Source organism: Lonchura striata, chromosome 2, assembly GCF_050655825.1.
Source record: "Lonchura striata isolate lonStrDom1 chromosome 2, ASM5065582v1, whole genome shotgun sequence".
Lineage (NCBI taxonomy): Eukaryota > Metazoa > Chordata > Aves > Passeriformes > Estrildidae > Lonchura > Lonchura striata.
In genome coordinates, this window is record NC_140704.1 from 30,057,354 (window position 1) to 30,079,422 (window position 22,069).

The window sequence follows — 22,069 nt, forward strand, 5'->3', positions numbered from 1 at the left end:
ATGCAAACCACTGATTTTGAAATCATGAAATGAAGGAGAGAAAGAGAGAGGGGGACCAAGACACAGAATGAGAGAGGCTGTGTTTTTGCAAAAGGACACAATATGCTGCCAGGTAACAGGACAGGGAACTTTCTGTACTGTCAATGTAGTTACTGTAAACTGCCCCTGAGAAAATATTTAAATCTAAGTTTCTTTCCAGTTCAAGAAATAATCTTCAAAAAGGACATTTTTACTTTAATAGTAATCCATGTTAATTTACTGCAACAATAACCAGAAGTCAGTTTGCCAGTTGACGTTTTGCTTTTACTATAAAGCTTGAAATGGAAACTGTGGTCTTGATGAAAACTGTAAAATTCCAGTAAATGGGATTAGTCATCGTTTTGTGTGTCCTAGTTCCACATATCAAATAACAAGTGGTGACACCCTCAGCTAGCAAGTGGAAGTAAATATACTTCAAAAGGGGGGAAAAAAGCCGCAGAGAGGATGAGTAACTTTTGACATTTTCATGTAGGAATTTCTGTAGATGTCCCTCTCCCAGAGGAGAAGTCCCTTCCAAAATATTTAGTTCATTGTTGCATTTCTCTTTGGTAGAGTACTGTGAAATCCAGAGCATTGAAATCCTTAATTAAAGCATCTAAATATTTAACTCTTTGTAACCTGGGATCATTTAAGGCTTTTCAAATCAAGATTAGTATAACAAGTAGCAAAGAGAAATGGATTTCAATCTTTAAGATTCCTGCAGATTGTGGAAAACTTTTCTGCCAGATGTCTCTCTATCCAATGCTGCGAGCCTTTAATTTCACCTTCAAAAGAAGATTTCCACTAAAAAAGTAACTACTGCATTGAGCCAGCAGATATTTCTCACACTACTACTGTATGTCTAATCACTTTGATTTTGATGGAATATGATTAATATTTCCAACCCAGAGCTCACTGTCCCCAGAAGAGAACCCTCATATAGTCACTTTCTGCTGATATTGGTTACACAGTATGTTTTGCCAAAGCATGATGCATGTTGCTGCTTGCATAAGCAAGGAAACCCGATTGAAAAACTTGCATTTATTAAGTTTCTGGGTTAATTGACTGTTGCTATTGAGTAAAGCACCTGATTGTTATAAAATTTTAGCATACTGAATGGATCTTAAACAGATTTCCAGCCCAAACCTGCTGTCGAGCACATGGTATAATAATTATAATTATTTTGATCCATGGTCAAATTACAGGACAATAAAAATCCATTTAAAAATTTTAGTTACAAACTTCAGTAATAGACATAAAATGAAAACAACTAGCAAACCCAAACTCTTGCAAGTGCTTACTGGTTTTGTAATTCTAACTTCATGTCATGGATCATAATGCCTCACTAGCATTGGTTAAAACCTCACAATTCCTGGCAGCTCCACAGGACTGGAAACATCCTAAGTTATTTATCTCCATCTTGCAAGAAAGCCATGCTCCACAGCAATCCCAGCCTTCGGCCGAATAAAGAAGGGTCTTTCTCCAGAAACTCAGCCCTGGATGTCTTCCCTTGTCAATGTTAGCTTGAAAATCAGAATGGGAGAGCTCCAACATCCAGGATACCCATGGCCCATCTTTAAATGGGCAGGTGATGGTCAGATAGTGGAATCTCTTCTGCAGTGGAAAAATATCACAACAAGGGGACACATCCCAGTCTTGCCACCCTTGCCAGCTGGCCTATCAGAGTAGTGTACAGGTGAAGATTGGACTGAAGTCATCAAAAACCCACCTGCTTAGCTTCTCTTGGACACATGTACACCTCAAAATGCTTTGTTTTAAATAATAGTTCCAAAAAAGAAAGGATCTTTAGCTTATTGCTGCTATAAACATTAGTTGTGCCATATTCCTATTAGAAAGAATAGAAATTTACCTTTTCCTTTTGAGAAGAGGATAATCCATACTGCATAACTGGGCAGTACAAGCATTGCATACAAGCATTTTGTCTTACATTTGATAGCAGCTTTTTACAAAAGTTGAATGAAGAAAAATATAGTACCTTTCACTACATTCACTGGCAGGCCATGACAAGCAATGCCTGTAGATGGAAGAACAGCTGACACAGGCTGGCCAAGGTAGTTTACATAACAGCAGGAAAAGGCTGTGTTCTCCAGGCTCCCAGTAATTACAGCAGTTAGGGCACAGGGAGCACACATATGCTGCACAAAGTCCAGCAAACCCAAGTGGGGCTGCAGGCAGAGCTGGCCTTGATGCCAACAGAAAATCACAAATGCCATCAAAATTCTCCTTTTAAGCTACAGCTGGCTGCCAACTGTTTAGCAGCTGCAGAGGAAAGGAGGAGAAACAGGGAAATTTTACAATTTAACAGGATATAGCTTTGGTACAAATAATTTCAAGGAGAAATGGAAGAAGAAAGCAAACACATTAAAGATACATTCTCCCCCTTGCTCCCACCATTTTAAGAGGAAATAAGAGAATTGCAGAGAAATGACATGGCCATTTATAAACACCAAATTTCTGTACCAGCTGAAAGACCAATGATAACAGATTAGAACAGATTATACCCTTAGCTAGGTAGAAGAAAGGCTGGAGTTTAACTGCTCTACAAATATCTAAAGGAGACCCTTCTAAGTCTACAAAATACAAATTCACAAGACGCATAAATTTTTGACATTTAAAGAAAGCTAAGGAAGGTGAAGAGATGACTCAGGATACCTAAATCAGAGTAGGAATACCATGTGAGAGACAAGGCACACCAGTGCACTGCTCTAGGCTCATAACATCCGCTGATGAGAAGATGTATCACCCACTAAGCTAAAAAAAGATGCACAAAGGAAGAGTGGGTTCTGGGAAAGAATTTCCAGTAAAGCCACCCCTGCATGAGTAGCACAAATCACATAGTCAGACATAGCAGACCCACCACAGAATAAAAATTAATATCAGAGCTACATGTTGCCCAAGGCTGCCTGTAAAGGGGACCAATAGGAGACCCCAGGGAGAAAATGCATAGAAAATCAGTACAGGAGACCAATGGGAGACCACAGAGGAGAAAACCTGGAGAAACGTGTTGCTGGTTTTCTAAGCATATTGATATGGGAGATTTAAACTCATATGCTAATTATCTTCTCATTAGAAGAGTGCTGTTGCACTATTTGCAGACTAAGTTACTACTCAGCATGTGCACTTTGCCTCCATTCTGTCCCTTAGTAGGGACATATTGATACACACTCCCTCATATGGAACACATTAGACACTAAATATAAAAGCTGTTTTTGTTTTTATATAACTTCACACAGAGAGAAAATAATATCCCACAGACTATATATTAATCATGTTTACTGATCTCTGCAGAGTATTAGTACACTTTGAAGTCAGTCTGTTGTGCCAAACCTCTGTCAGCTGAAGCCATAAATTTTCTGCTTTACTCCTTGTGTAACTTTTCCTTTCTCTCCCCACCCTAGCCCTCAATGAGTGAAGGTTATTTTTGAGCTAGATGCATTTCTATGTTAACCTGCCAAATCATACGAGATGTGTGAATGGTTGACTTCAATTTGAAGGTACCTGTTCAAGTACCCAAATTACCTTTTCCATCCAGTAAATTTCTCAGTCATCCTTTTTGAATTGTTCTGCAACAGAAAGAAAGCTTTCCAAAAGCACAACTCTGCCCATCAGCACATTGTTAGTTAGCCACATTTCAAACCAAAGGCTGCAAGTTACCTTTAGAAAGTAGTGATTATAAATAAAGCATCTGATATGGCTTCTCCCATGTTGTGAAATATAGCGATAACATGCCTTTAACTGAATAGGTATTTTGCATCGGAATACAAAAACATGTTCCAATTTGGAAAAAAACCCAAACCAACAACAACAACAAAACAAGCTGCTAAAATAAAGTGAAAAGTTGTGCTGATAAAACTAAGCATAGAGTTGTGCAGAATTTTCTGCCCTAAGACACGATGGTGTCTAGTAGGGGAAAAGGAGTTATCTTTCAGCCATCAGCTAGTGTAGGCATGCACAGACAGGATAATGCATGCATTATCTAGGCATGCATCCACAGGATAATGGTATCAGCCAGTGGCTGATGTTCCCAACAGCTCTCTGCAAATCCTGCTCCAGTAGGAATACCTCTTGAGAGGCTCTCAGCAAGAGTCACTGAGATTTATTATGAAGTGTAAGTGTATGTATCAAGGCACTTACTGGATGCCAAAGCAGAAGCATTGCAGAGCAGCTCAGGAAAGTCAGTCTAAACTCTACATGCTTCCACCATTTGCACTAGCTTCAGCAGGGCAAACAAAGTCAGTAGCACAAAAACATAATCCTTCACTCAGAACAGAAACATAGTGCATATAAACAAGGAGGAAAGACACACAGAAATCTTGGCTCTAGCTGGCATACAAGTCAAAGTTAAGGAGGCAAAACTAATTTTCCCTGGAGTCCCATCAGCACTAGTGATTGTTTGTGGCTATGCATAGTTAATATCTACATCCATCTGCGTTGCACTTAAAAGTCTAGGCTACTGATTTTGACACTCTGAAGTGTAGTGAAGCAAGCTGCCTACAGTAGCCTGAAACCAGTGGTGAATATACATGACCCCCACTATATTTTTCATAATAAAAATTATTTCAGTCCCTAGCTGCCATTTGACTACAGTTGTTGAGGACTAAAGAGAGCTATTTCAGCTGACAAAGACAAAAATTAAATGGCATCAAAATCTTAGTGACAGCCTCTTTCCTTTGTCTTCTAGAAAGACAGCCCTAGCACAGCTAACCAAACAGAAGCTGACAGAGCAACAGAAAGCTGAAGTACCTCTGAAACTACTGATAGCACCAGAAGTAGCAAAACTAGCAAAACACACCAGAGCACTTCAAACACATTAACTTCATTTATTAATTGATTGATACAGTTATGTTTGTGTGACGAGGACTTATTGCAGGGCTGATGTTAAAAGCTCCTTCAGGATGGACCCAGACCAGCAAACAGGGAAAGAAAGAAGTGCCACCACTTTGGGTGAGGGAATCATGAAGGGGCTTGTATTTGCCAAGTGAGGTCTCTATGAAGCCATGATGAGAAGCTGCTGAAACACCACTTTTCTTGAAGTAGTAATGGGAGCATGCAAGGGGCATTTAGGAACTGGGATACAAAACAAGATTCTTTCCCCAGCTCTGGGAAATTGTCATTAATTCAACACCTTGAAATCCATTAGTTTGACTAATCAATGGACAAACAAATTTCCTTTTTCTGACTATATAGCCAAACAAATGAGGCATCTCTGAGAGTCCGAGCTGTATGATCCCACACCAAGGCCTGTGCTGGCTCTCAGTAAGAACAGGCTTGAAAAGTGTCTGTCTCCATCCCATTGGAGCTACCTGTTCCATGCTGTGTGTATAAACATTGAGTGCCAGAACCTTTCCCCAGCCTAGGATCCACACTATTTTCTACTTTGCTTTTTTTCTGTCATCTTCTGGGGACAAGAACCTCAGATTTTAATAAAGTATTGCTAAAATATTAGAGAAAAATGTTACATTCATTCTGAAACTCTCAAAAAATCTTAAGGACTTGAACCCACTTTCTTCCTGTTACACCCTAAAAATATATACATTGAAGAGGAAAAACTACATGATGATCAGTGTCATCAAATATATTAGTAGGTGAGGCTAGTCAGTGTTACATGATTATGCCATGAAAGACTCTGATGTTAAAACAAATGCACATTATTCACATGGGAGTTATTAAAGAAACAACAAGCTTCTAAATTCCCACTTTTTAGTTTTATATCTGAAATTTTACCTCATATGAGTTTGATTCAGGGCATTATATAGAATGGCTTCCTTGAAAAAAAAGTACCTGCCAGCACACTTATTGCATCCCTATTAATAGCATGCCCAGAGTGCAGACACTCTTCTCACCACAGTATGGATAAAGATGAAAGCTCACAGACACTTTTGAATGCTTTAGAATTTTTTTCTACTTTGAAAGAGTTACTTATCAGGGCTGTGATACAACTCAGAGGAAGTTTTCTGATGAAGCTGAAATGGCCACTCCAGGGCTGGGAAAGGATGTTACTCCAAGACTTCCATTATTCACCAAAGCATTTTTCTCTTAAATGTGCCAGTTTTTGACCTTGGAGGTCAGCAATACACTGTGCATCTGTTGCTGGTTGATTTTCCTGAAGACTCATATCTAAGAGCTTGGGCTGATGTTTCCCTAATTGCATTTCCTTTTTACAACAATTTGCCATTGCCCTATTCAAAAAGGGGTTCATCCAACCTGGAAGTGCCTTTTGAGGCATCTGGGGACAGGTCCACTCCATTATTTCTGGCTGAGAAAGAACTTCCAAGCAGGGCAATCACAAACTTTTACATCATAGTAAAATTAACCAAAGGGTTCTATTCACAGCAGGGGAGGGGGAAAACCCAAAAATAATATACAACTAAATCAGAGCTATCCCACAACAGTGAGATACAAGGAAGCCACTAGGGAGCTTTTATTTGCAATCAGCTACAGGCAGAGAGCTCCTAGTATATGGACAACAGTATGAGGAAACTGACAGCAAATATTACCAAAATATACAAGAAATGCAGGAATGAAATACAGACATTTTTCCCAAATAATTCAAACAAGTGGATGAAAACTACAAAAAAAAAAAAAATCTTCTTTAAGAATCTCTCTTCTTGTAAAAGACAAATAGCTCAAAGCAGGAAGCAAACAGTGTGACACATCAAGGTTATTGATGGTAAATGTTCTTGTTTCCAAGAAGAATTTAGTGTGTTTCAGATCACTTAAATGGAAGTAAAAAAAAAATTACAGAAAATACTTCTGCCAGATACAAAGAGGCCATCTTTTTTCCTGCTTTTCCTTCATTGTTACTTGAAATGCTCCCTTTTTTCTTTGAATATTTTAAAACAAATACCTTTTAAAGCCTGTTTTCATTCACCCAAGTAGTGATATACAAGAAAGGCAAAACACTAATTATCCTATATGTCTTCTCTGTGTGTAAGACCAAATATTTATAGTACATATCTGAGTGAAAAGTTCCACAAGGCAGAAAGCAATCACCATGGGAATGACAGACACAAAATACGGATTAATACTGCAAATCAAAATCTACTGTCTGAGAGTTCCCTTTTCAAAAAAAAAAAAAAAAAAAATAGAGAAACAACCAAACCTGCATCACAAAAAACAAACCAACCAACCAAAAAAAAAAAAAAAAACAAAACCCAAAACAAAACAAACCCACCCAACCAAATAAATAGAAAAATAGTTCACCTGCTCTTGATTTCCTGATGTCATATCCTTAAATCCCTCCAGTGAAAATGTCACTTAGGAACAATATTAAATGTGCAATATTAAATGTGATCAGGATTGAGCACAAAACAAGTTTACACAGACACAGCATAGGAAAACTTTCAAGAGGCCACAAAAAATAACTTGCACAGGCTTTCTGGGAAATAGCATATCTGGAAGAAAAGTCCATTACATGATATATATTATCCAGTGGAAATACCTTATCAAGCAGACAATTAATGTCCAAGCATTTCAAGCTTGAAATCCAATGAAAGTGTATTTACTCTCAAAGCTACTCTTTCAAACTTCATGATGTATTTGTAAACAATAAATTCTTTTAGTACAGGGTTGTGTAAGGTGGCTAATTCTTCTCCATTCACTAGATGGCACTATGAGTCCACCAGTGAATTTAAAGCTCATCAGTATTTTCTACTGTAGTTGTTGCAGATGTCTGTCTGAAAAAGCAATATTATCTTTTTAAGCCTTCTTTAAGAGCTCTTCTGGGGTTTAACTTGATATGTTTTGTCATGTTAAGCAGGAAAGCAATTTTTCCATAAGATATTAAATCCACAAAATGCAGTATGTAAATCACTTTATATTTATATTTATATTGCTCTGAATGGTACTCAAACTTCATAAACTGAAAGATCCAGCATGGGAGGAGGAAGAAACAACAAATTTGTGCTTTAAGCTTGACATTTCTAAATGTTTAGATAGAGAATTTGAGCTTCAATAATAGCAATAATAGATGGTACTTATGTTGTTTGTATTTATTTACTTGCTGATTACGAAAAAAACTAATAGTCCATGTAGTAGGTTTGCTAATTTTTATTGAGAAGAGAAAAAGTGAAAATTATGGGAATTGAATTCAGAGACTGACTTTTCTTAACCTGAAGAGCTAATATCTTGGGGCACTATGTCCAATGCTTTCCAGTGAAGGTGACAGACTTTCAGGGAGGGTGGATGTGCCAGCCCAAGGGTTTGTCACAAAAGCCTGCAGCAGGACTGATGGTACAAGAAAACACACTGAAACCTGCTCTGATTTCCAGCATTGGTTTGGCCAGCAAGCCAATGATTCACAAGGCTGATTACCAAGAGAAAGGTGGAAAGATAAGCCAATTTTGTTTTGATAGCAAAGGAAAGCAGCAGGCCCTGCTGTATGCCTGTGCTGTTTCTCCAGCACTCTTGGTGGGTTACTTTTCCTGAAGACCCATCCAGCTTGTCTGCCCATGGGCTGTGGGTGCAGTGGGTGCAGCCAGGAGCTGGCATGGTCTGTATCCAGCACCAGCCCATGCAGAGGAAAAGCAAAGAAAAAGCAAAGTAAAACCAAAATAAGAAACAGCTGTGGCACTGCTCTGTCCAAGTGAAGACCCAATGGTTGCCCATGAAAGGCCAGAGCCCACTCCTCTGATGCAAAGGTCAAGTCCATCATGAGCAGCAGTTTTAAGTGCTCTGTGGTCTAGCTACAAAACAGAGCTAATGGCAGACATGTACTTGAGACATGAAGAGGGAGACCAGGATGCCAGGGCAGGTCTGACAGGTACCCAGGACACAGGGCAGAGATGCACAACCTCTTGCAAGGTCTTATGAAGGCCAAAATTCCTATCTCATTTGTGTGCCACAGAAAAGAAAGGCCCATTCACATGTGTGTCCCAGCCTTCCCACAGGACAAATTCCAGTCTTGCTCAGGGAGTAAATCATACACTGGCTTTGCAAATGACCAAGAGCCCTTTATAATTATGCTTTCAAATACACTTACCAGTTTGACTACTTCTGAAAATCTGGATCTCAGCTGATGAAATAGGAGATGGGGCAAATCTGACTCTTAAAAGGTGTCAGAATCATAAATATGAAAGAAGAAAATTTCTTCCTCCTAAATCAACACTTCTGTATTAAGCATATTTTCAATGTTTCCAAGCAGGATATTTTTAAAAAATCATATATTACTATTCACAGGAATGTGTGCTTATGAGTAATTCCTGGGGTACTTTAAAAGTATTTATTTGAATGTTTTTCTTCTTCCAGTTTGTCACTTGCTCACATATCAAAAGTTCAGAAAAAGGCACAGAGCACCACTGTGCTCCCAAGCAGCTCCTTGAATAGTCCCTTGGCAGCTGTAACTCAGCAGGAAAGCTTAGGGGCTTGGATGTGTTAATTAGTTGGCAGCTCTCCTCAAATTTTCAGCAGTAATGCTTGTTGCCACAGCTCTGTCTCCAGGCATACACTTTCATTTTGCTGTTTCATCAAGCAAACCCTGAAAAAAGGAAGAACAAGTGCTGAATTTAATTGGAGTTAATGCATTACTTTGCAAGTGCTTCATGGCCGAGTCTAAAGTCTTCCTCCCAGCAATGTGACTGAGACAGCTGCAAATCTCCAAGTAATGACCTCTGCTAAGTGACTCAGTTCAGTCCCACTCCCAGCAGATAAATAACACCATATATCTCCTCTTCAGCTATTTACCCAGGCTTGGGAAGGCAGCAGGGCATGTGAGCCCTGTCCTGCTGTGGCTGCACACAAGCAGCTGTACCCCAGTGAGCGAGGGTGAGGTTAATCCTGCAGCAGAGACCTTGCAGCCGCTCCATGCCTGGATGTTCCTGTCACACAAACTACCCAAGAGCATCAGCAGCCTCCAACACCCATCAGCTTAAACAGATTTTGGAGTATTATGCACAGTCTCCTCAGCACCAAGGGTTCTTTCAGATAGCACGTTACCTGGCACCTCCCACATGGCAGGAGGATTTTTCAGTTTCTGGAAGAAAATGCTGGACAAAACCAAAGTCACCTCTGAGCACTGGAAGGGCCCAGTTTTCAAAAGCTTAGAAATTCATTTCTTCTCTATTTCAGCAATAAGCAATAATAAGTAATTAACACCCTCAGTATTGTATCTATATCCATATTCTGGACCCTATTTAACAAAGTTCACACTGAAAACCTGTCTCTCATGGTTTTCTTCTGCATCTTTTCCTTATGGTCAGGTAGCAATATAAGATAATTTCAGTAGGCTGTAGGGAGTAGAGAAAAGCTCAGTTAATCTGAAAAGAGGTATTGTAATCCACAGCCATATATCAATATTTGCACTTGCTCAAATTAAATACATGCGGTTCAAATAGAGCAGGATATATCTAACATATTTAGAGGGTGGTTAAGGTAAATGAAGTTACTTAGTTTTGTTTGCATGATAAAGTATTTAACCACTGCTCATACACTTTGGATAAGAGGATTTATTCTTAGTTTGGATGTCTGTCTATACAACCTCCTACAGTCTTCCTTCACAGCTGAGAAAAGGTCAAGGAAATAACTTCAGCCGTCATAAATAATTTTCAGTTATGATGTTCTAGCAAATGTACCACTTGAGATGCCATTTGCTTGGCAGAAAACAGATGACAGCAAGTGTGGCCCCTTGAGATGACAGGGCAAGAAGACAAGTTATGTTTTAATTAAAATGGTGCAAAGAACCAAGAGTGTTGCTTGCCTCTGTTATTAGTGTCCAGAGGGAGACACCAATCACAGGGAGAACCCGTAGCCAAAACCAGCACATGCACAGCTGGGCAGCTGCGGGGAGGACTGGCCACTGCCACCCTGCACAGGGTCAAGGCAAAGGCACCTGCCAAGAGAGGGGACCTGCAGCAAGGCTCTCCACCCACAGTGGTCCCAGCCAGACAGTTTTGAAAAAACACTCCCTTTAAATCATTAGGGATATGGTTTGTTTATAAAACATTGTGTCTTAAAGTCTAGAGCTTCTGTTTCTTTAGACTGACTTATGCCACCAGTTAAATATATGTCTTTAAACATAGTATGTGCAATAGGAATGTAAATGTAAGGTTGCTTGTTCCACTAGAAAAATACCAGATCAGTGAAGTGATTCAGTTTTGATATTGCAGTTCCTTTTCATTAAGGAAGTCACCCTTGGTTTGGAGCTCAATAGGCCTGCAAATATTTATCCATACCACCGTACATTAAATATGGAGATATTTAACAGTGCTTAAAACAATATTTGTTACCTTCATTTCCAGACATCAGATTGGGGAATTAGTACAAAATTCTGAAACCAAAGTGCTGGTTTGGTAAACATCTACATTGCCCACAAGAGATAGTTTAAAGAGGTCTAGTATTTAAATATTTGCCCTGTCTTGTCACCACAGGAGTATCTTAGGCACTACAATTATTTTTCCGTTTTTAGTGCAGAAAAGACAGCTCTAACTCGTTGGATTCCCCACAGCTATAATTACCTAATATCTCTAAACTTTTCATTATGTATGCCCCCCTGAATTCTGGGGCTTAAAAGGGGCCACAGAGCTGACTAAAGGTAATAAACGTGACTGTGGTGGTTTCCCGGTGTGATACCCTCTCCCAGGGATCCTGGCTCTTCACAGTCATCGACCAGGGATGCAGTTAGCTAGCACAGAGCCAGAAAAGCAGGCATCAATATTGTCACATAAAATCTGTTTGTTGCAATCCATCCAAGTCAGCTCGGTTTCCAACCAGGAGGTGGCAATCTTGTTTCATACTTTTGCTGTTTTCAGCCAGACTCCAGCATCAGGATTTTGACCTGTGTGTGCTTGCAGAATAAATAATGAAAACCAACTCAATCTTAAATTGGCAGCTACATCTTATTATAGGCATAACATCAAAAGAGAAGAAAAATCCTCATCTCTAAATATAAAGATATATTAAAGTTGAGCATTCCAACCGGAAATAACAATTTTTAAAAGTTGTTCCTGGTAGGTGGAGTTATTTTGCAGCAGGTCTCTTATTTATAATTTCATTTAGGGTGGAGAAACTTATCATGGGCTTATTTCATAGGCAGAACTTTTAAAGTGGAAGTAGATTCAATGGAAAGCTCTTTCTTTACAGGAGGTGGGATTTGCCTTCCTCATGAAATGAGCACAGAGAAGCTTGATATTGGAAAGATACAGTAAATTTGGCTACCTGGAGTAAAATAAAAAATTAATAGGTGTCTGAACACACAAAAAGTATATTTTAATAGATACTCAAAAAAAGGAATACACTACAAAGTAATTCAGCCCTTGTCTACAGAAAGAAATTAAAAGGATTTCCTATTAATAAAGATGAAGGAGCTACTTCTTACACAGGGCCAGATCCCAGCCACCAGCACCTTACCCAGTGAAGGAAATGGAAGATTTACCACAACAAACTCTGTGATCACTATTGAACAAGAGGAAACACAAGTCTGGGATGATTTTTTGCTCTCTGAGCTCTAGTCTTCTGCCATAGCATTTCTGGGCATTTTGGGAAAGTGTGGCCATTCTGCCTTTTCAAGGTCCTGGGTGTAGACAGTGACACACCAAGAGACAGAGGTGTACCACAGAGAACAGTTTTACTGGGACCTTCCACAGGCATCACAGCTGTGCTTTTGCTCTCCAGAGGGATTATTCTAACTCAGGCAACATGATATAACTTGAAACATTTCTGGGTTGAAAAATACCAAGAAGTTCTGTATTTGGAGAAATGAACTTCATCTTGCAAGCTGTGTGTAAAACCAAGAGACAAGCCTCTACAGAAGTCTACCATTAGTAACAAACCATTTCATTTCAGGTATTGCAGATTCCAGAACATTCAACACTAAGGGAAAAGCTTGTTCACAGAGAGCACCAGGAGCTGAGGCTTCTCAGCAGTGTCCCATGACATGCTCAGGGTCAGGATCCCTGCCAGTGTCAAGTCGGGTGTTTGGTGCACCAATGCATGGCTGCACCTCCCAGATCAACACTTGAAATGGGCTTTTCTCTCTGGGACTCAGCTGTGTCTTGCAGCAGATGCTTTTTCATCATCATGTATATTTTTTCAAAGAACTGTCCCAATAACAGTCCTATATTAAGGGAAATAAGATCACACAATAGTAGAACCAAAGAATTTCTGGTGATTTGAGGCACCCTCCATTCAAGCCATGCTGTGGCTGCTGAGGCTCAGGGTTCTTCATGCCTGGCTCTCATAGTTAATGGATGGGTTTGTGCCTGTTACAGCATCAATCCCTCCTTCCTCAGCAAGAGGCTGCTGCTCTGGGCATCAGTACAGTACAGTGACTGTAAAGGACAGAAAGTAAGAATTAGGTCAATAAATTATATGTTTCAAAGCAAAATAATCATTATGTTGTGCACAGACGTTTGCAGTTCATTTAATGAAATGAGAGTAAAGGCCCCAAGAGCAGAGGGTGTGGAAACCTTCCAATTCACAGACGTACACTAACCGCATACCAACTCAACATCAGACCAAAATAAATCACTAAGATAAGAGAAGATTCCTTCTGGAGACTGAAAAGCACTGGAACATCTGGAAAGAAAAAAAATTTAGTTGAATATGTGTTTTGGATGCTTTGTAGGAAAAATATCTGCAAGACACCATCTTGTCTTTAAACACTGAACATGGAGACCCAGGATGTTTCCTGGGGATTAATAGCTGCCTAGGAGAGTTAATGACCCAGAGAAAAGTTGAGGGTCATTAAAACCAGTCAGTCATCAGGTCACTGGGAAATGCCCTCTGCTCAAGTTTGTTACGGTTGCTGACAGCACCCCTCCTTCTTGGTAAATATAAGAAAAAAGCAGCAGCATACTTTTTTCTGCATTGCCAGAAAGCCCTGCAGCCATCCCTCTGTGAGGGGAAATGCTGGGAGGTCACCACCAATGTGCTAAACCTTCCAAAAAACCCAATATAATTTCTCCTCTTTAATTTAGATAATATTGTTATGTTTCAGTGTGCTTAGATTAGGCATAGTCGCACATGAAAAATCGAGGTCACCTTTCAATAAATGCATGATATCCATCAGTTTGAGTATTACTTAAGAAGTTCTTACATAAAATATTAACTTTTTAAATAAATGCAATTACAGTTATTAATTGCACTTTTAGGTGAACAGATTTCTGTCTGAAGGCACTCAAGTATTACCAATTATTAGACCCTGATTTGCCAATGAACATAGGGAGAAACATAGTGCTCTGAACATTTCATTTGTCTGAGGCTTGCCAGTAACAAGGGAAGTACAAGAGAGGCAATAACTATAGTCATGTATTTCCTGCCTTAGTTATACACCATGATGCTGGCACAGGAGTCAGCAGCCAAAAGTAAAGTCACAATTACCCTGGAAACGATGTTCTTTCAGGGAAACCTGCATCTGTCTTTAAGTCAGGGTGGTCAGCCATAAAAACCAGAGGCAGAAAAGTTTCCTTTAATGAGAAGATTTGGTAGTGAAGCAAGTCTAACTTAAAAATGCATGTTTACAAAACCCGAACAAAAAGAGGCAGGGGGGCACAATTAACAAAGGTAGCTTGAACGAACAGCAGCTCTAAGCTATTAGGTACTGCCATCAAAAGACCTTAAACACCAGTTTTAATTCTCAGCCATGCAAAAAGATCCAGGTGAACACAGATGGCTGAAGCAGTGAAATATTGAAGGACTGGAGTTCAGGCAGAGACCAATGAGGGAGTGCCCAGGTCATGCCCTTCCAGCAGTAGAGGCTTCAGGCAAATTTCAGAGAATCACGGAATGATTTAGATGAAAAAGATCTTTAACATCACAGAGTTCAACCATTAACCAAGTTCACCACTAAACTGTGTCCCTAAGTGCCACATCTCCACTTCCCTTAAATACCTACAGGAGTGGCAGCTCCACAACTTCCCTGGGCAGCCTGAGTCAGTGCTTGGCACACTCAGATCATGCATTTTCCCTAATATCCAACCCGAACCACCTCTGGTGCAACTTGAGGTCATCTCCTCTTGTCCTCTCACTTGAAGGAAAAGACTAACCCCCACTTCACTGCAGTCTCCCTTCAGGCATTTGTCAAGAGCCATAAGGTCTCTCTCCCCTGAGCCTCTTCTCCAGGGTAAACAACCCCAGCTCCCTCCTCGTACGGCTTGTGCTGCAGTCCCTTCCCCAGCTCTGTAGCTCTTCTTTTGCCACACAGGAACAGGTTAGAAGAGGGAAGACTGCCAGCAAGTCAGAAATCTCTTCCAACATGTTCCAAACCTTCAACTTTCTGAGTGTTTCTGGAAATCTGTGAAAATCAGGTGTTGTTGTCTGCACATTTTTTACTCAAAGTAGTGGCAATCAGCACAAAATATAAGTAAATATAGGCAAAAAAAATCAGCCTAATAATTTTAATATGGCAAACCTGTGAGACTGGGAGAGATTAAAAAGAAATATGGAAATTCAAAACAGGGAAGCTTCCAATTTCTATGACATAATTTTGCCAAATACCAGGCACAACAAGGAGAGCAAGCATCAGAAAAATCAAGAAAAAATAATCTCTATCACTTAGTGGATGTATCTATCTCATGCATTGCACCAGGGTGACTAGGAAGGTGACCCAGGTCTCCTACCAGTTGCAGAAGCAGGCACCACACTGCACCTGGGCACCAGTCTCTTCACATTTGCTCAAAGTGTGTTTGCTATACACAGAAGGCAGGTCTATGAGGACTATAACATAGTACAGCTGGGACAGTTTCTTGGGAAAAAAAAAAAAAAAAAAAAGACTATTTCAAATCAAAATGAGCATGCGGAGATTTTTTTGAGTATCATTTGCCAAAAACTAACAAAATGTACTTTTCTGACTTTGTTATGGAATCTCTCTGTGGCTTAATTTTTCCTGTTACTGCTTCTACAGGTTCTGGGGGACTAAAAGATCATGTACTCTGAAAACAGCTACAGCAGGAAAAGCAGAGAATTATAATAGCTGCTGTTAAAAATGCAGTCTTTGTTGCAGTCCTCTGGAGATGTAAGATTGCCCTTGTCAAGGCTGGAGGACAAAGCAAGCTGCAATAACCTATATGATGGCAGCCTCAACATGTGTTAAGCTTCAAGCGTCAAGCAGTCACCAGCTGTGACAAGAGTGACTTTTCTAAAAATTCCTCTTTAGTCATCATGTGCAAGCAGAGACTTACTAAAAATCAAAACCTGTAGACTGAAAGATTGTTTCTTCTCAAATATCCATCCCACATCCATGAAATACATGCCGAATGGGAGTAACATTTCAATAGATGTCAGATCCTTTGCCCACCAGGAGATTTTACACAAAGCCAAGAAAATGATAGAGAAAGGCAACAGAGAATGACCTGCTGAAATGATATTCAATACTGGTTCATCCTTAATACAAACATTGCAATTATTTGGGGTTTGGGAAAATGAAAAAGACTTTCTAGAGCCTCCTTAAACAGCCTGTGTGAGCTGGCAGGGCTACTCCCACCAAGATCTTTGCCCTTTTCACCTCCAAGACCATGTGAATAATGCCTGCCCTCCCAATACCACCTGTAACCACAGCCCATGCTGACCAAAATTGCATCTACATTTGCGTTCCAATTTTTTTTCCATCTAAATTCACCAACACCCCCAAACATATCGACAACAAACAAACTAAACACACAAACAAAAATAGTCAACAAAAAGCCCTTCATACAGGTCTTCAGTTTAGAACCCATTTTCAGAAATACATTTTCAATCTGACTACTTATTCTAAAACAACTGCTAACATATTCACTCTGGAACAACTTATGGAGAGGAAAAGAAGCAGTATCATGAAAAATAGGGGCCATACTACTATACAGGACTTTTCCCAAATTAAAATGGGAGAAATTACTAACAGTAGTCAGAGAAATTGTGACAATTATTTTGGCAAAAAAAAGAAGTGAGCTTATCAGGATGGAAGTATCCTTAGCTAGCAGATTTCAGTGATAGTCAGAGCTGGTAACAGATTAGCTTCTGTACAGCAATTTAACAGCCTATATAATAATATGCACTACAACATACATACACAGTAAATTTTAGAAGTTCAGAGTTGACAGAAGACATGAAACATTTGCTTCGGGAGAACAGGGCTGGGCAATTTTCTTCTTTCTTGATCTGGAATGCCAAGATCTACACAAAGGGAAGTTCTGGAGATAACTCTGGCTTCTGTATCTTAAAATTCATAATCTTTCAGTATGTCTGTTAATTTTGCCAGACAGTCTTGCATCTTATTTTTGAAGATAGCTGTTCTGGAGAGGAAGGATTAAGCTATCATAGCCTGAGGTCCAATAAATTAAATTTGCTACTTCTCTGAACGTCACTCTGGGACTGCCTTAAACTTTTCTGGGCACGGGGGTGGGATGTTGGATTTCTCCAGCCCTGCTGTTTTTCATGTGCTTTCACACGGGAGAGAAGGAGAATGCAGCTCTTACATGTGACACACTCAGACTACAACTGCCAGGCAACCTACCCTTCTGCAAATGGCATTAGGAACCTTTATCTTCAAAAAAACAAACTTAAATCAACATTAGCACTATAATTATTTCAAAGCTGATGAATAGGCCACTCTGTTACCTAAAGTCCATTTTAATCCCAAAACAACATAGTTAGGATGGGAAAGACTTTTTAAAGGTATTTGAAATATGCATATTCCATTTCAGGTCCAGGGAATCAAGTTACCAGCCTGTAAGTGAGATAAGGCAGCAAGAGAGCACCCAGATCCTGGGCGGCTGCAGGACTTGGGTGATTTGCTCAGCTCAGTCCTCAGGCTAAGCAAAGCCCTCAATAACACCAGCTGGAACGTGTGCCCTGCAGCCCTGGACAGCTGGAAGGAGAAAAGGCTAGTCACAAATTAAATTAAGAGGTGTAATATAGTGTGAGAAGAAAAACAAATTGAGATTGTGAAAACAGGTGCCAACTGACATTTACTCAATACTCAGTCACACTTTCCTTTCTCTCTCTGTGATTAGCAACTAAGCTGAATTAGGATACATTTCATGCTTCTGTGACCTTCTAGAGCCCCCTTACAGAAAAAGAAAAACACCTGTAGCAAGAACGGTTTTTTTCCAAGAGGGTAAAAGTGCCTACTACTGTGAAGCTAGGCTAGCCAAGACTAATAACACCAAAGCAAGAATATAGTGATGCAACCAGTTAAATTCTATTTTTTTAAAAAAGAGCACTAAAGACAGAGCTTTAAAGTAGTGATGCCTTAAGTTTTAGCTTTCATATTTTCCAGATTTTGTACTGCATTAGTACATAACTCTGAATTTCATATAAAGTGTTGGCAAGTTCTCTTTACAGTTTAGTTAGACAAATCCTTTTCCAGCCCAAGAACCAAGGACATCATTGCAGCTTCAGGCCCAAAAAGTGTAAACAACAGAAAATTGAGGAGAGCAATCTGAGAGGATGGGACTTCATAACCTGAAGCTGTAAGTGGACAATTAACCCCTATATATGTAAATGAACCAAGATTTATAAAAGTGTAAAAACTTGTGACCCCGAGTCCATCTTGGGTGTAGCCCTTGGCTGGGCTCTTGTACTGCCCAAGGTCTATATTTTGAAGGCCTTTTTAATACCTACTTTATTTCTTTAACACTGTCTAGCCTCTGTTCTAGGTAGGCTCTGTAGGCAACAGTATCACCAGGCTGGAAGTCATGGATTTACTTATCTGCATCATTCAAAGCTATCCTACTTGTTATCATTCAGAGAATAAGCTGAAACCCATGAACACCATCCTGAAGCTCCTGGGAAGGATTAAATGAAAAGCAATGAACCAAATTGTTCCCTGCAGAGCCTTGTGCTCTTTCTGTGTTCCTGAAAGCAGAACCATGATTTTGCATAGGCTCAATCTGAGGCTCCATGAAAGAAAGGCTTTACCTGTGAGGGTGCAGGAGATCACCCCAATACCACTACACCTGAATGCCATTTCTCCAGTCACAACACAATTTGGGGAGCAAAACTCTTCTTCCACTGCCAGGGCAGTCTCTCCTATTCAGACATGGAGGCTCCCATGGGCTCAGTGCTGAGCCTGGCCCACTCTCATCTGGGGCACTTTTCAGATGTTCCTCAAGGCTTCTGCTCAGCGCAGGCTCCACACAACCTGTTCCTACTCAAAGCTTCCTTCCTAGGAGGGAAACTATGGCAAATTTTCAGCAAATCGACCTGCAAATACATCTCTTTTGATGACTTGGATGCTAAGGAGACCCCTCACTTTGGGCAGGAAAAGGTTAAATAGAAGATATGCCATATCCAACTGCTAAATCCAGGACAACCTCCTTGTACACCCAGAGCCCATGTAATTTCAGAAAAGCCTCTTTTGACACAAAAGGATTGGCAGGTCTGTGGGAACAGAGAACTTCAGAAGTGCAGCTTTCAAAGCAGACCTTTCCTCTTCCCAAAAGCACCAGAATTATCAGAACAAAAGTCCTCGGTGGAGCTCACCTCTGTCTGTGTGAAGCTGTGACCATCTTGCAAGCATTCAGCCCTATCCTGTGCTCCTCAAACCAAAGATCAAAGTATGATCCCACCCAAAAACAACCCCAATTGTGCAACAATGCACAAAGACCAAGTGCTTTGGAAGAAAATACTTCAAGTGACACCTTTCATTGATTTTTAAGATTACAGACTTTTGTGTAATAACATGAAGTTTTGGAACTCTAGCAATGACAGCAGCATTGAATGAACATTTTTTTCCTAAAACCCTCCACAGCTGAACAGATGATGGCAAGCGTGTACCATAAGACCACTTTATGAAAATATCAGGGGTCTTAGAAATAGTTGACATTCTCGGGCCTTCAGTTTCATGATCTTTATCATAGTAAAATGTTTTTGCTTATTCCTTGCACACCTGCTGTGTGTCAGTTTTCCCCCAGTGGAGCTCCCTTACCGCATGCACTGATCACACTGACATACATAACCACTCTCTTTATACCAAGCAGATCTCAGGCACTATTGGACCATCACACCCTGATAAAAACCACACAACATAAAACACTTTGTGAAGAGAGAGGAATGTAGACCAGGAACGTATCTCAGGGTTAGAATAAATGAGAACAGAGGCCTAGAACTAGCTGCCATGAAGCTTTGGATGAAAATTCATACATATTTCTGAAGTATTTTTTATTTCATACAACCAATTATTCTTATGAAATGTCAGCAGCAAATCAGGCCAGGAGACAAGCTTCTTGAATTTTGAAGCCATAAAGTATAACCAAAACACTGCAGGGAGTGGGAAGGATGGACAAGAGGAAGGGCACAGATCCAAGAACTTCAGTGCCTGACCTCTTTTTAACCTCTGCAGTTCAAGAGGGTTTCAGCTCCTCTACTCCACTTAACTGAGCTCAGTAACTCTGCTGCCTGCCCACAAGTACCTTGTCATATGCATCATTCAACCCTAGATATGCACTATGCAATCTCCTCCAAAACACATCTGCTTTTAGAAACAAACTTGTACTTGTACTTACAACAACTTGAGGAACAACAACGTTAATTTTTGATAACAGGGTTGAAAAAGAGCAAATTTTAAAAAGTTTCTTTAGCAGGTTAAATTGTATTTGCAAATATTTTACATTTTTGTGTTTACATTAGTTTAACAAAACACAGTCTTTCAAACTTATTCCTACACTGAGTAAACAGTTGCTGTAAAACCTACTGAGCACAAACAATTCTAGAATTGACTGGTTTACTTCAAACATTATTAAGTAAAAAATCAACAGTAGAATATTTTTAACTTGATGTGTTGTTCAAGTATGGAAAATCTCAAATAATTATCCTTGCAATATTTTTTATTAGGACTTGTAAATTGAAATTACCTAAAAGATGCAGCAGGCTGTTAAGAATGGAATTTAGCTTACATGTGGAATTGTTAATAGGAGAGAAAAGATTAATTTAAATTAAATTATTTCAGGCCCATAAAATACAGGCACAGAAACAGAAGTCCTAATTATTGTTCTCTCTTACCTAACTTAAAGGAATGGCCACCATGTAGAAGGCAAAAGCATTCGTCAAAACATTGCTCATACAGCACTTAATGAATCATACAATAAAAAGGCATTAAGATTGGCATATTTTATATTTTAACAAAATAAAAAGCATCATTTTTCATTTCTCCATATTTGGTTTTAAAATTGCACAGTTCCCCCAAAGTGGTCAGGAGGGTGGTGCTTAGTTCTCTACTTTGCAACATGCAACATACACTTAGCATTAGGTTATATATATATGTATGTATGTTAGACTTCCTTGATTTAGGTTTCCTTGCAAGACAGAACATGAGATTTGCTGACTGACAAAAACTAATCAGAAGAAACAAACATTATCTCTGGCAATTCCTAGGGGTAGCACTTAATATCTTTTGTCAAACTTTGTCTCTTTCGTCTCTTTTAACAAAAGGGAAGTATTTTCTAGCTGAGAAAATTTAACTAATTTTGATGTGATTTACTAAAGCAGTTTGCAAAGGCTAGGCAGTTTATTTGGAGAGTATTTCCCTTCATCTGTGATAAAACCTACAAATAGCTAATGGGAAAGAAAACAAATATTGCATGTCAAATAGTATTTTTCTGATGTGAAATGCTGAATACAAAATGTGTAATTCTCAGAAGTATAAATGCACACAATATAAGGGATGCACAGAAAATCAATTATGCTGCAAATTTCAATAAATCACTGTCTAGTTTGTAACAGTGTAAAAGCTTAAAGTATTGGAATGGGATGTCAATGGAGGCTTTAAGTTTTCAAAATAAATGTGATGTTAATATTTCTGACCTACCAATTTTTATTCTGCAGTGTTCTCTTTTAAGATTATTCAATTCTCTCTCAAGTTAATGAACTGAGAATATTGTACTTCACATGCTGTTGCTAAATGAGTACAATATTGTACTGTCTGTTTTCTAAGAAACAGGTTAGTAGACCCACTAGGAAAGCCACATCTCTCTCTAAGTAAGTGATCACTTACTTGACCTGGCATCAAATAAACAAATAATCAGCAAAAAATTTCCAGTTAAAGTAATTTTAAAGTTATTATTCTTAATTATTCATTTTTATTATTTAAAATTCATCTTATTATTGCTTCTTATGGATTCTT